At 36.3% G+C, this 14,034-nt stretch overlaps 1 protein-coding gene across 6 annotated transcripts in view; it reads right to left on the bottom strand.

Moving 5' to 3' along the window:
* NFIB (nuclear factor I B) overlaps window positions 1-14,034 on the bottom strand; it is a 228,190-nt gene that overhangs the window by 41,933 nt on the left and 172,223 nt on the right. The window lies entirely within an intron of this gene.

Genomic DNA, 14,034 nt, shown 5'->3' with positions numbered 1-14,034 from the left:
CTTTCTATTATTTTTGTCCCTTTGGCTCTTTAACGAAATACATACTGAGGGTCAATATGTACCCAGCTCTGAAATATCTGTCAGAATCCATCTCCACTGACGCTAACCCGAGGCTTCATTAAAAGTATCGTCAGAGTTGTTTCTACTACTGAATAAATTTTGAACTTCTGAACAACAAAATATCACATTTTCTTTGGTCCCAAACAAAGTCTTTTTTACCTCAACATTTCATTCTGAGACTTACACATTTCGGGGGTTTGTCTCCTGACCTGCTGACTATGCTGTGGAACAAAACAGGAAAACCTGGAGCAAATGTGAAAAACAACCTTTGAGTATCCCTGATTTAACATCTTTTCTGGAAGACTCATCACTTGTTTAGCAAAACACACATTCCTCAATTTGCTCATTCTGCAAATATGTACCGGGTTCCTCTATCTGCCAGGTAAAGGGAGGGTGTTACGAAAAATGAAGCTGCTGCTCTAGGGATGTTCGCTGGCAGTAAGGAGAAAAGTGATAAGCGGAAAGCTGCCCACAGTCAGGCAGGAGGAAGTGTGTTGCGAGCACGGGCCCTGTGGTGTTTGTTGCTGCTTCTCAGCCTCGCTGCACGGGGCGGGGACCACCTCAGCTCCCCCAGGTTAAGAAAGGTGCCCCAGGGGCGTCGTGTTTAAAATGTGGATGGGGATGACACTCCCACAAGCAGTCTGTGGAGTGGTGAAGGTCAGAGATGAGGGAGGGAGCAAAGAGCTGGCAGAACCCACGCCATGAGAGGACACGGGCTTCATGAATGAAGGTCTGAATGCTCATCCTGAGAAGAAAACACTATTGATGCAAAAAATATGATCATAGTTACAGTGTAGAGCAATCCCTCCAGAAACTACACGGAGGACGATGAATTAGCTGAAATAAAGATACAATCCTGGATACCACGTAAGAAGATAGATTAATTAATACATTCATTCCATAGGTATGTATTGAAGGTCTAATTTATGCCAGACACTGAGCTAGCTCGGGGAACACGATGTGGCTTTAGACTCAATAAAACTCAAAATCTAGAGAGTGGATACAGACAAGTTAAAAAGGAATTATAAAACAGTGTAAAAAGTGCTATGCTAGGACAACTATTCAGGGCTTCATTCATTCATTCATTCATTCATTCATTCATTCACAAATATTTAATACTGCCGAAAGATAAATCATGAGAGTCTGAAATAAGAGTGGAGACAGAGCCAAAGCAATAATAGATACTTTAACAGAATTAACCCAGTTCAATTAATAACTGATGTAGAAAGTCATCATCCTGGGTAACTAAGAGACTGTTCCGTACAGTTAACTGGAATAGGGAATTTAAGAGAAAACTCCAGTTGTTACAGAGAGATGTGCCGTTTTGTCAACCCCTTGAGTAATGTCGATTTATTTATGGAGCCTTATAAGTTTATAGTAAAATGTTCCAAAAATCACATGAGCTATGGTGTCTATATTTCTATTACCAAAAATTTTAAATATATACACAGGTAGACAGAATGGTAATGGATTCTTCTCAGGTACTCATCACCTAGCTTCTTCAATTTTCAATTATTTCACCTTTACCCTATCTACACTCCCTCCCCCTGTATTATTTTTAAGCAAATCCCAGGCATCATGTAATTTCACCTATAAATATTTCAGTTGTAGCTCTAAAAGAGATGAAAGATAAAAACCCAAAACTTTATCACCTAAAACTATAAACAATTTGCATTTTTGATTAAGAATTTTTTTTGACATGAGAAAAAGACTTCATGGTGCTATGACATAAGAAACTAGGCATCATTTTTTACCACTTTAAAAACTACCTAAGCTCTGGTAAAGGCACCCAATAAAATTAAATATATGTTTTCAGCATACAGGCATGTAAAGAATGGACATGCTACTGTAATAATAGTGGATATCACTGTCTACAAAAAAATGACAGGTGTATTCGTAGCCATAAGCTACAATTTGCCTCTCCTTTTTTTTTTTTTTTAAATAACAGAGGTACTGGGATTGAACCGAGGACCTCGTGTGTGCTGAGCATGCCCTCTACCACTGAGTTATACCCACTGCTCCCCAATCCCTTATAAGCTACAACTTGTGACTGACTGGCCGTCACTAACTTATCAGAATTTTGGTGAGTCAGTGAGCCATATTCTTATCTTTTTCAAAAAGAAAAAACAAAAGACAGAAACTATTCATGAAACCACAGCTATTAATGCTGCTACCAAAAAAAGAGAGAAATTTTAAAAACCACTTAAAAAATAGACAAAGGAAGTTCATTTCAGCTAAGTTGCCTTGAAAATGCCAAAAATAACACTTGATTTCACTTAAGAGCTATGTAATTTTAAAAGGTACTACTACAAATATAGGTTTTGGCTGCTGTAAGTTAATCACAGACACATAGATTGTTAGAGGTGGAAAGAACCTCTGTTCCATCCCTGTTTTATAGATGATGTAACAAGTTTCCATTCCAAATTTTTAATTTAAAATTAACTCTTAGAAAAAGAAACTGGTAAGTTTCTATTGACACTCTTATGCTTACCTGTGCTTAAATATAAATCTCAAATAAAATTAACTTGGGAGAAAAAATCAATCTCTAAAGACTTCACAGTGTAACTAGGAAAGCACATACTGCATATGATTTAAAAACAATTAAATATGATCAGAGTTTGGAAATCAGAATGAGTGTCATTCTAGTTATGTCATTTCTGGAGAAGATCAAGAATCAACCAAGGCTATTGCAAATACTACAACTATTTCAGAATTTTCATTAAAACCAGGCGAAGTCACATGAGTCTCTTTTCATAAAGGGCACATAAATCATGACTGTTTGTACAGAGAAGTTCAACAATATAGGTGATTATGTAATTTTTGAGAAATAAAGCCTTCGCAATTTCTTAGTCAAAATGATACACTTGGCTTTACTGGGTAATTATTATAGGTCCATTTATTTTTCTAGTTCTCTTTAGGCAAACACTGGAAAAGAATGGAACCTTCATGTTCGAAACACACAGAGGAATTACAGAGGCCAACACAGCAGAAACAAAATAAAATTCAGTCTTCCAGTTGGAAAAGGAACAACAAACTGCCTTCTCCCTAAACAACATAGTAACTTAAAATAAGTAAAAATAAGAATGGGAAGGTCCACTGTCCATACTGAAACAATTTTTTTTTTTTAAGAAACAGAAAAAGAACAGTAGTACTGGATAGTAGGCTTAATTTTGCTTTCGTTTTCCTACTAAATGAAATTAATCTTCAGTTCATTAATCAATAGAGATATACCGTTCTACAGCACGCACGGGGCACAGTGCTGAGTACGTACAGGGACAGGGTACGTACTCCCCTCAAAGAACAAAAAACTCTCTGGTCGGAAGAAGGAAAAAATAAATTAAAGGTCAGTTATCTGGAAGAAGCAAGGGTAGAGTTTCTAGCTATAACGTTTTAAGCATGAATCAAACTAGCATTGTTTTTATTTTATTTTTATTTTGAATGTCTGCAGTCCAGTAGACCTCATGCCAAACTCAAAAACGGTATCATTTCTATTTTTAATGCACTTGTATGCCACAAAAAAAAAAATGTTTGAGGAATGAATATATAGGAGAGATGGTTTTAAGTGACCTTTCCGGGGCAAAAAACAAATGTCATGCTTTTCACAGTCTAACTTCCCTCAAGCAGGAAGAATTATACATAAAAAGATTAAGCTGAAAAGAAGATGAATAATAATAAAGGTGAATAATATATAAATGTATAATAAGTTGGATGATAATACATACATATTTATGCCTAGGTTGAATAATACATGAAATAAAGAAGTTGAGGAGAGAAGCAAGATGATAAGAAAAGGATAAGCTGGTGTTTCTATTGGTGGGAAGGAGGTAGGAGCTGCTGGTGGCTGATGAGGAGGAAGCAAAGGACAGCGAGGGCTTGAAATCAGACAAAGAAATTCAAACTTGGTTTAGAAAGTAGCAGTTTACAAATGGATTGATTTCAGAAAGCAAAACTTCCCAAAAGCTCTAGTTTTTTTCTATTCTTCACCTAGACCCATTTGTACCTGCTTTAAATCAAGAATTTCCTGCCCATTCTATTTCTCAGGTCTTCCTCATCAAGGCTTATTTTAAAACAGTAGTTGGAAGTATCTCCTTCAAAAGATTTCTTCATTTTAAGATCTAGCATGGTACCACATTTTTACTTCAATCTTTCCTTATGATTCTATTTTTTTCCCCATTTGAGTGGGTTTCTGTTACTTTTTTTAATTGAAGTATAGTCAGTTTACAATGTGTCAATTTTTGGCGCACGGCATAATGTCTCAGTCATACGTACACATACATATATTCCTTTGCATATTCTTTTTCATTATAGGTTACTACGTGATATTAATATAGTTCCTTGTGCTATACAGAAGAAACTAGTTGTTTATTTTATATAGAGTAGTTAGCATCTGCAAATCTCAAACTCCCAATTTATCCCTTCCCACCCCCTTTCCCCCGTGGTAAGCATAAGCTTGTTTTTTATATCTGTGAGTGTTTGTTTTGTAAATAAGTTCATTTGTGTTTTTTTTTTTTTTTTAGATCCCACATATGAGTGATATCATATGGTATTTTTCTTTCTTTCTGGCTGACTTCACATAGAATGATGATCTCTAGGTCCATCCATGTTGCTGCAAATAACTTTATTTTATTCCTTTTAAGGCTGAGTAGTATTCCATTATATACATATATATATCACAACTTCTTTATCCAGTCATCTGTCGATGGACTTTTAGGTTGTTTCCATGTCTTGGCTATTGTAAACAGTGCTGCTGTGAACATTGGGGTGCATGTATCTTTTTGAATTAGAGTTTCCTCTGGATATATGCCCAGGAGTGGGACTGCTAGATCATATGGTAAGTCTATTTTTAGTTTTTTGAGGAATCTTTATACTGTTTTCTATAATGGCTGTACTGAATTACATTCCCACCAGCAGTGTAGGAGGGTTCCCTTTTCTCCACATCCTCTCCAGCATTTATCATTTTTGGACTTTTTAATGACCTGATTCTATTTTATTTAAGCCCATTTGTTTAGGGCCTCCTGGAGGAGGAGGCCAGGAGGAATGTGTTTTTAGCTCTGTGCCTTTCCTGGCATATGATAGTCTCTTGGGCTAGAAAATTATGTCCTTCTGCCTTCTTATTCCATTTACTGAACAACAGTTTATATCCATTGAACCAACTTGATTTATTTTTCTCTTTAAGAAGTCCCTCCTAAGGAACGTTGGAGGTCTAGATTTCCTTAATGACTCTGGGACTGTGTCTTATGATACTGGATGGCTTTTTCATTATTACTTTGTACTTGTTATAGCCATAGCATATAAAGTATGAAATGGCTGACTACTGGCTTACTTTCTACAGAAGATGTGTATCAAGGACACAAATGTGGAGGCTGGAAGATCACGCTGCTTGGGAAGAGAATTTTTTTAAATGTAGGATGAAAAGAAGGTGGAAGAGGCAGAGCAGACGCTGTGTCTAAGCAGTTTATCTTAGAATCTCTTGCATATGAAAAAAGCTCTATGGTGCAGCGATAACTGGTGGCAGAGGATGAGTGAGGTAACTACAGTCAGTGTACCTTAAATGTGTGGTGCCTGAGCAGAAAACACCAGAGGAGAAGGAGCTGAATGCAAAGCAGAGAGAAAACGCCGTCAGTCACTGAGTTTCTACTAAGAGTGAGAAACGAAGTCAAGGCATAAAATTCAAGATATTAAACAAGACCACCTGCCTCCTGTCCTGGTGATGCTTACAGTACAGCAGAGAGGACAGACATGAAACACGAAAATTCATTAAATAAGTGCAGGTGTGATACTCGTGGATTACAGAAATGATTCTTCTTAATGGCAAAAAATCAGAGAGGCTGTATTTTAAAGGAGATTCTCATTGATGGAATTCTTCTTCAGTGTCTACACCCATGTTTAGATTTGTAATTGGACAATTAGCTCTGGCTTTAGAAACCAATTGTGTAAGTAAATACATAATAAAAGATCACCATGTAAGAAAAAGTTCAAAGAGGCTACTTAAATAGGACAAGTTGGTTCAGTTAGACTTAAGCTTACCTTTACAGAAGTATTTTGCGAAAGCAAGTTATCGCCTAATTTTTACTAGCCATACTATAATTTTTTTTGGCACTTTGACATACCTACATCCTAAGCCCTGCTGTGTCATTCATTTCACAGCATCACTTCAAAGAGATAAAGGCTTAAGCAAATAAAGAGTTAGATCAACTCATCTCCCAGCAAGGTAATTTCATCTACAAAGGAAGAGCGTTGCCGTGAAACACAGCGTATGTACTCGACTCGTTGGCAGCTTGCACAAATGGCGCTCCAGATGTATATCTGTTCAAGTCAGCCCAAGGCAACAATTTTGATCAATTCTAATGTGATAAAATGCTGCAGGGAAAGTGTGCAGAAACGTGTTTACGTCAGCCCTTAATTAAACTGTTGTTCACTTCCAAAGAACCTTAGGAAACACTAATGAGACACGAGTTTTGGCAATTTCTTCATCAAAGCAAAGACCCCTTCCTCAGTCTGTAGCAGCCTGTCATCCAAGTCGCTCCCGGGATAAATGTCACATGGCACTCCAATCAGTTAGCCACCTGTTAGCAGAACTTCACTGAAGTCAACCAGCGATCGAGGGCAAGCTCAAACAGCCACCTTAACACCTGCCTGTCTGGGACACCTGCTCCTTTTTCACAGACAGTAGAGCAATATGTTAGCTTGTGCAATATGTTTCAGTAGATTAAGGTTACAAATCGAATTTCTATCGCCTACATAGAAAATACATCATTTTCTTTAGGAAAAAAAATCCTGTTCTTCTTCCCTATAGGACAATTATGGTTTAGAACTATTTCACGTCAGTTATGTAGAAGCCACACAAGGATTCTTGAACTTCTACAAAGCTACTATTTTCAGCATTGCATAACACTGAATCAAAATATATTAACTGAGCCATCCCTATGATTTAGAAAAACGTATTTCTACCTAGTTAACAAAGAAATAAGTTGCCCCAAAAATCTTTTAAAATTCCAATCCTTTTGCACATTCCTTAGTTGTCTTTCTTATGTTACACGCCGTACTTGTAAACAAGTCTAAACGAACCCTCTAGATAAAAGTCACCACTTGCCGACTTCCCTTGTTTTCCAGTATTTAATGTTAAGGTCTATTTTATTAGTAGGTGCTTTAAAATCTCTAATCATTGTTAAAACCATTTTTTTTTTAACATAATCAAACTGCTGAACAGATGTTACAGGATTCTTTTTTGCAGAAGAAAACTCAAGGTGCAATGAAACACTGGCCCTTTGGTACGAGCACGGTACAGACCAAAGACGCAAAGCACGTCTGTGGGAACATTCAGCTTAGAGAGCCCGATGCCTGGATTCAACAAGGTTTTATTACACTGACAAGTCTTACTAAGTTAATACCCTTCAGAATTTTCTAGGTTTCTTTATTTTTTACAGGCTTTGGACATCCATAGATTTTTAAAGAGTCTTACAGATTTATTAAAAAAAAAATACTCTGGACATAGAACGTCTCTTCAGAGACCAAGCTCGTTGTTGGAAGAAGCAAAGGTGGTCAACATATTCATTACTCTGTTGAAACTCTGTCAAGCAACACAAAACACAGAGTGAAAGAAAAATGAACATTAGCTCAACTGGGGAATTTCTGCTTTCCATTAAAATGTTGGGGTGAAAGCTGGAAGACAACACGAACAAGGAATCACCCATCTGTATAAAATAATAATGCTATTTATACTGAATGAGATAATGAATGAGAGGCCACCAAATCTGGTGTGTGGGATGAGTTTAGGAGCTGGAAATCAGATACTTTTACTTCAGGCCATAAATCCGGACTCAGTCCTGAGACAAGGAAATGGCTTGGGCCCTGTGCCCAGAGGACCAGGAGAAGGCAGGGAGAATGACGCTAAAAGAGACCACGGGTTCTCTTCCTCTGTTTTTGCCACGGGGTAAATCGTGGCAAGTTTCGAGGTTCTTTGTAACTGTGGAAATGTTACGTGAAATACTACAATTCAAGTGCAGAAGATCGCAGCCCAGAGCTTTGATGGATTTATTTCTGTTGTTCCCTTGTGGAGAACCACACTGACCCTTACTTTAATCAGTTTTACCTATAGATAAAGGACTGACGTGGGGAAGTGCCCTGAAGGAGTATGTCCTGGAGGAGAAGATGGGACAGAGACCAAGCAGGTGTCTTTACTTGAAAGCACTGCACAATCCCTGAGGTGCCCTCTCCGTTTCCCCATTTCCTTCACAGTAAAATGAGGCTATCACGGCTCCTGGGAAGAAACCATGTGATGTGGTGCCAAAGGGTTTAAACGCAACATAAATGGCAAAAAGAAAGAGGTGCATGGGTAGAGTCACAAGGCCATGGAGACACTCTTCTTGACATATGAATGAGAGGTCACGCTTCAAAACTGCTCACAGAGCCACGTGGTATGTTTAGACACTATGGCCGCAGCAGCAGAGTTAAACAGACCACTCAGCCGCTGCCAGGAGGAGCGCAAACTGCTAAGACCTGCCTGGGTTCTGTGCCAGTTCTTACCAAAGGCCGTGGAAATGGACTCAGCGGTTCTACAGTAGGTGTGTACTTATCCCTTTAACAAAATCGCATTGAGCATCTACTGGGTGACTTCGTGTCACGCAGGAGGCTAGGTACTGGGGACGGTGGATAGAACTAGACAGGAGCAAAATAATCAAATCTAAGTACACAGATTCGTATGCAATGACGTTCACTGTGTCTTTATTTACTATTAAAAAAAAAAGTAGAAACTGTCTAAACATCTATGAGCAAAGGAGACATTTAAAAATGTATAGCATAGCCAAAGGGCGGTATGCTATGCGGTCACTGTCAAGCGGAAATTGAATAACATGGCAATATGCTATTATACTATAAATAAAAGATCCCCCCCAAAGAAAATAATTTACAAAACAGCATATATTACATAAGCCCAATTTAGTGCAAAAACTTTACTTGAAATAGAATATATCGGATATGCATAGAAAAAAGCACATAGAAAATAGACTGGTATATGATATAGCCAAACATTAACATGTGTTATCTCTAAGTGACAGTATTACAGGTGATTTTTCATTTTCTTATTTATATTTGACACTTTGTTTTTCCAAATCCCCTACAAATAATTTTTACTTTTATAACAACAACAAAAAAAGACAAAATACATATTTGGGGAAAAATACTACTTGTGTCTCCACAGACTATTATAAAGTGTTCCCAGTGATGGGCAGACAACACTGTATCTTGTTACTGTGTTACTGTGCCCAGCATTACACTTTAAGAAGGAAACGCCTCATTGGTCTAAGGTATTGGATGTTGCCAAAATGTAAAATGAAACACTTCAGTGTAACATTTGCGATTTAGTTGGCTAAAAGCAAAACAATGTATTTTTTGAGAATACAAATGAAAAGAAATATCTGAATCTCTGTTTCCAAGAACTCTTCTAGATGTAAAATTTTAGGATTCTGTGGCAAATGTGAATAAGTCCTTCCTACACACTCCAAGTTAACAAAAAGCTCTGAATGTTATGACAAGACATATGGACTTAATCCCACTACAGTAGTTTGATGATGATGCCAGATGATTCAAAAAATAATTAGCTGCCATGTTAAGAGAGTATCTCCATATATATATTTATCACACTCTAAAATAACTTTGGAAAATCAGCAAGCTACACTAAGAGGTGATGAGATATTTTCAATTGGATTTCTCATTTTTTTTTTTTCTAAAGGAAATCAGTTCTTCAAAGGAGAAAATAGAAAATACATGGCAGTATTTGTATTACATATAGAAAAATTCTTACTTTAAAGTTATTTAATCTTAACTACACTTGAGCATATTACCGTATCCTTGAGCAATTTGAAATCTTTTGTGCTAATTTAAGTCTCTCTCTATGGTGTACGCCAACCCAAGCACAGTAAGCAGCATGTTACTACACATCTCTGTTTATCACAGCTCTATTTAAAAAAAAAAAAAGTCTCCCGGCTACACCTACACCCAATACCAAGGTAAAGCTCAATCTCCTTTGAAGCTCACAAACACCACCCTGAGATGTTAAAAAAAAAGAAAGAAAGAAAGAAAGAAAGAAAGAAAGAAAGAAAGAGCCCTAAATAACGAAGAACAGTGCTAAAAAGAGTGATTACTAAATAAATGAAAACTTATCTTTTTTAAACACTTCAAAATACTTTCATCCATTAAGCAATTTCATTTTAACAGACAGACAGTGATAAAGTGTCTGATCTGAAAGGAGGAAAAATACCAAACAATCATGCAAGATTGGAGTATATTGTAGACACTTATTAAATACTGGCGTAGGTAAATAGCTGCTGTTCACGTGCCTCTGGGGAAAACGTCTTGGCTACAGAGGCTTATTAGTGTTAAGCATCTGAGAGCCATGGACTATAAAATAAAATCAATACCGTAACCTTAACTGTAAAAGTCAGAAAGATACTGGAAGAGTTCTAATTTAACAAGATTACAGATGACTTTTTAGAAGAGAACATTTGGGGAAAAGCCATGCATTTAGAGACATTTATGCTACGAGACATCTCAAGGTTTAGGTTGTTACTAATGCTGTTATTATACATGCTCGTATGGTTAGGGTTGATTTAAATGATGTGTTACTTTAGTGGATTTACAGGAAAGTCCTAGAAATGATCTGGAACTTATTTCAAAAAAAAAAAAATCATTAAGCCGAGGGAGTAAACTAATTGCCTAGGAACAATTATGACTGGATGCGGTTTAGTGTAGCAGAGGAAAAAAAAATCATGAAAATTTTAAGGTCATCACTTCAGCAGCTCAATGCAAATATGATTACCCTGCACAATATTCCATTTCTCTTAATGGAAAAGTAGTCAAAACTGGTATAAATTGTAGTGTTTAAGCTCAACCTAAATCTATATTTTTTCCTTTAACAAATGTAAATGAAGAAAAGAGGAACATCCTGTCAATGAAATTACTATGATGGCATATTTATTATCCTAATGGTTTTAGAAATCACATGAAATTGATCAGTAACAAAACCTCTATTTAGTAATGGACCAATTACATTTGTGAGATAATGTCAATGAAACAGAATATTGTCACAGGATAATGGTCTCCTATTGCTATATCCCTAGTCATTTAGAGAAAATGAATGTTGCCGTCTGGCTGAGTCATTTATTTTCAAAGTAGGAGACACAGATCCCATAACAAGGTTCTGTTATAATAACTCAATCTCTCTCAGTCACTTGCTGTACCAGAATGGTGCAGGACGGGGCATGTATCTGTAAGAACTGCACATTCCTCAGGTATAAAGCAAAACATATGGTGCCTCCAAGCACCTAAACAGCCCGATCATCGTGTAGTCAATGAGAGTATTTAAAATAAACATTTAAAAAATAATTTAGGAAATGGAAACATTTCAGAGTTTTCAAAAATATCCACGTTAATGAAAGCTTAAAGACGCAAGAACTGAAGATCTACAAATTCTGACTTCCACTGATTTAAAATCCAGAATGTTGGACACAAAGGAACCTTAGTAACCTAACTTTGTCATCTTACAGATGAGAAAACTCAAAGTCTGCTGAAATTAAGTGGTTTGTCTAAGGCCACACCAGTATTTAAATTTTTCTGATCACCATCATAGTGCATAAGGCATAAGGCAAAAAATTAGAACAGAACTAAAAGAAAAAAAATGAAACAATAAATATATAATTAATTTTTATACTTTGACATGTAGCTCATCTTAAAATGGATGTCTGTCAGGTACCTCTACCAAAGACATTCTAGACTTAGGATTATTTATTAATAACATCTTATTATTAAAAGGAAAAGAGATTCTTAATGGGAGTCCAGTCTAAGGACTGTACTCATGAATCCCTAGAGTCTGTGAACCCTTCTGATATTATGTGTATTTATCTGTACTGAAGTTTCATATGTGATAGGGAAAAAAGCAGTTAACTAGTTTGCCAAACCACGAACATAGCATGACAATGACTTGTTTGGAAGGCAGAATTGTTATCTGTGTATCTATGTCAAATTTCTTAACCACTGTAGTAGTGAGTTTATTGAACTGTAAAAATGTTTGTTTTTAAATAGGGTTGAAAAGAAAAATATATGTGAAGTCTTAGCTCACTCCTGAAAGGGAGTAAGTGCTCAATAAATGGTAGCCACAAATGGCAGGAGGGACTGGTTTTCCTCATTTAATGTATCTGTTGAATAAAAATTTTAAATTTATGTGGTTTCATCAACAAATAAATAATACAGAAAAGGGAGTAAATATAAAAATAATATAACTATTATAGATTAAAAACAGGTTGAAAATATAAATGTGGTATATGGACTATTTTGGATCTTCATTTAAACAAAACAACCTATAAGATATTTTGGAGAATCTGCACACAGGTTATACAGCATATATTAAGGAATTACTGTTATATTTGTTACATTGATAATGGTATTGGAGTTACATTAAAAATGAAAGTCACCTGACTGGGACATTGCGGTGTACACCAGAAACTAACACATTGTAACTGATTGTACTTCAATTTAAAAAAAAAAGTCAATGTCTATTAGAAACATAAGTATTTATAAGTAAAATGATACAATGTCTGGGATTTACTTCAAAATACTTTAAAAAACTAGGAAATATTAAATGCAACAAGATGAGCAAAATATCGATAATAGTTAAAGCTGAATAAATGGTACATGGAAGTTCACATTGAGATTCTTTCTACTTTTCACATTTTCCATAACAAAAAGCTTTTTTAAACTTAAAAAAAAATCACGCTTAAACAATTCAATCCAAACCAGTTCTTCTCCACATTTATCCATCAAAAGTACTCATATCTCCATTTTTTTTTTTAGTTCAAAAACTTAATCATGGCACAAATACTGCAGTAGTTTTTTTTTTTTCAAAGAAGATAAACATTTTACCATCCCCAAATTTTGTTTTGACAATTCTTCCAGAACCTGGAAACTCATAAGCTCACTTCTGCTTCCCCATCCTACTCCTATAAGGTCCAAAAGAATCCTCCATGAAGCTCTGTAGGAGAACCGTCCATCTGCCAAGACTTGTGAAGCAGTGTTCAAATTCTCCTGCTCTATTTCTCCCTATGTAGGTAAATTTACCCACTGATTCTCTAGGTGGGTTGCAGAATAAAAGAAAAATCCAAAAATGATCAGCCTTTGAAAAAATAAACCTAGACTCTGCTACTAATTGTCTGGACACTTTGGATGACAGCCTCTCTGAGAACTTAAACTACAAAATAAGGAGCATGAACTATGTCTCTCTAAGCTTCTAATAATCTCTGTTCAATTCCTAAAATATCAACCTCTTATTGTATATGATATTGGTAGTATAATAACTCACAAGAAGCTGGCTTTCCAAACTACTTCGAGAAAAACTTAGACATAAAATCAATGCATAAATGGATTTGAAATAAAACCTTCTACTGCTCCAAGAAATTTGCACGGTGCACTATGATCATGAAACACACCAGCTCCCATAGGTTTTCCACTTTCCTAATTTAGGCTGTGTTCCATCAACCTAGAGACAGCATTAAACAGTAAGTTGTTATTTTTTTCCAACTAATTATCCATGGTAGTTTTTTTCCCTGCTAAATGCTACATTTTCAAACCATCAAGGCTCCAGAGCACAGAAAGATGAGTATCACTTTCCCCTCGTAAGCAGTATTGGCCATTAACGTGGGCACAGTTGTGTCCCCTCCAAAATGTTCTTCCAGATTAGAACACGTGAAAGGAGCACAAACGCCTATTAATTCGTAGGCACCGTAAGGAATTCTGATGAAAGCCTTCACCGACAAGGTATTGTTTTCCTTTCTGTCAGAAAGATGCCCACGGTGTGATTTTTCAACAACAGCGGTGGAGCTGAAGAGGATGAAATACGCTGTGACAAAGCCATCCCCAGAATTCGCTCTCCTACGACAGGATGATACACAGAGACTGACTGCAAGCTCCGTAAGAACCGTAAGT

This window comes from Camelus bactrianus, chromosome 4, assembly GCF_048773025.1.
Source record: "Camelus bactrianus isolate YW-2024 breed Bactrian camel chromosome 4, ASM4877302v1, whole genome shotgun sequence".
In the NCBI taxonomy this organism is placed as follows: domain Eukaryota; kingdom Metazoa; phylum Chordata; class Mammalia; order Artiodactyla; family Camelidae; genus Camelus; species Camelus bactrianus.
Note: the sequence above shows the minus strand (reverse complement) of the source record. Positions and strands in the feature narration are given on the sequence as shown.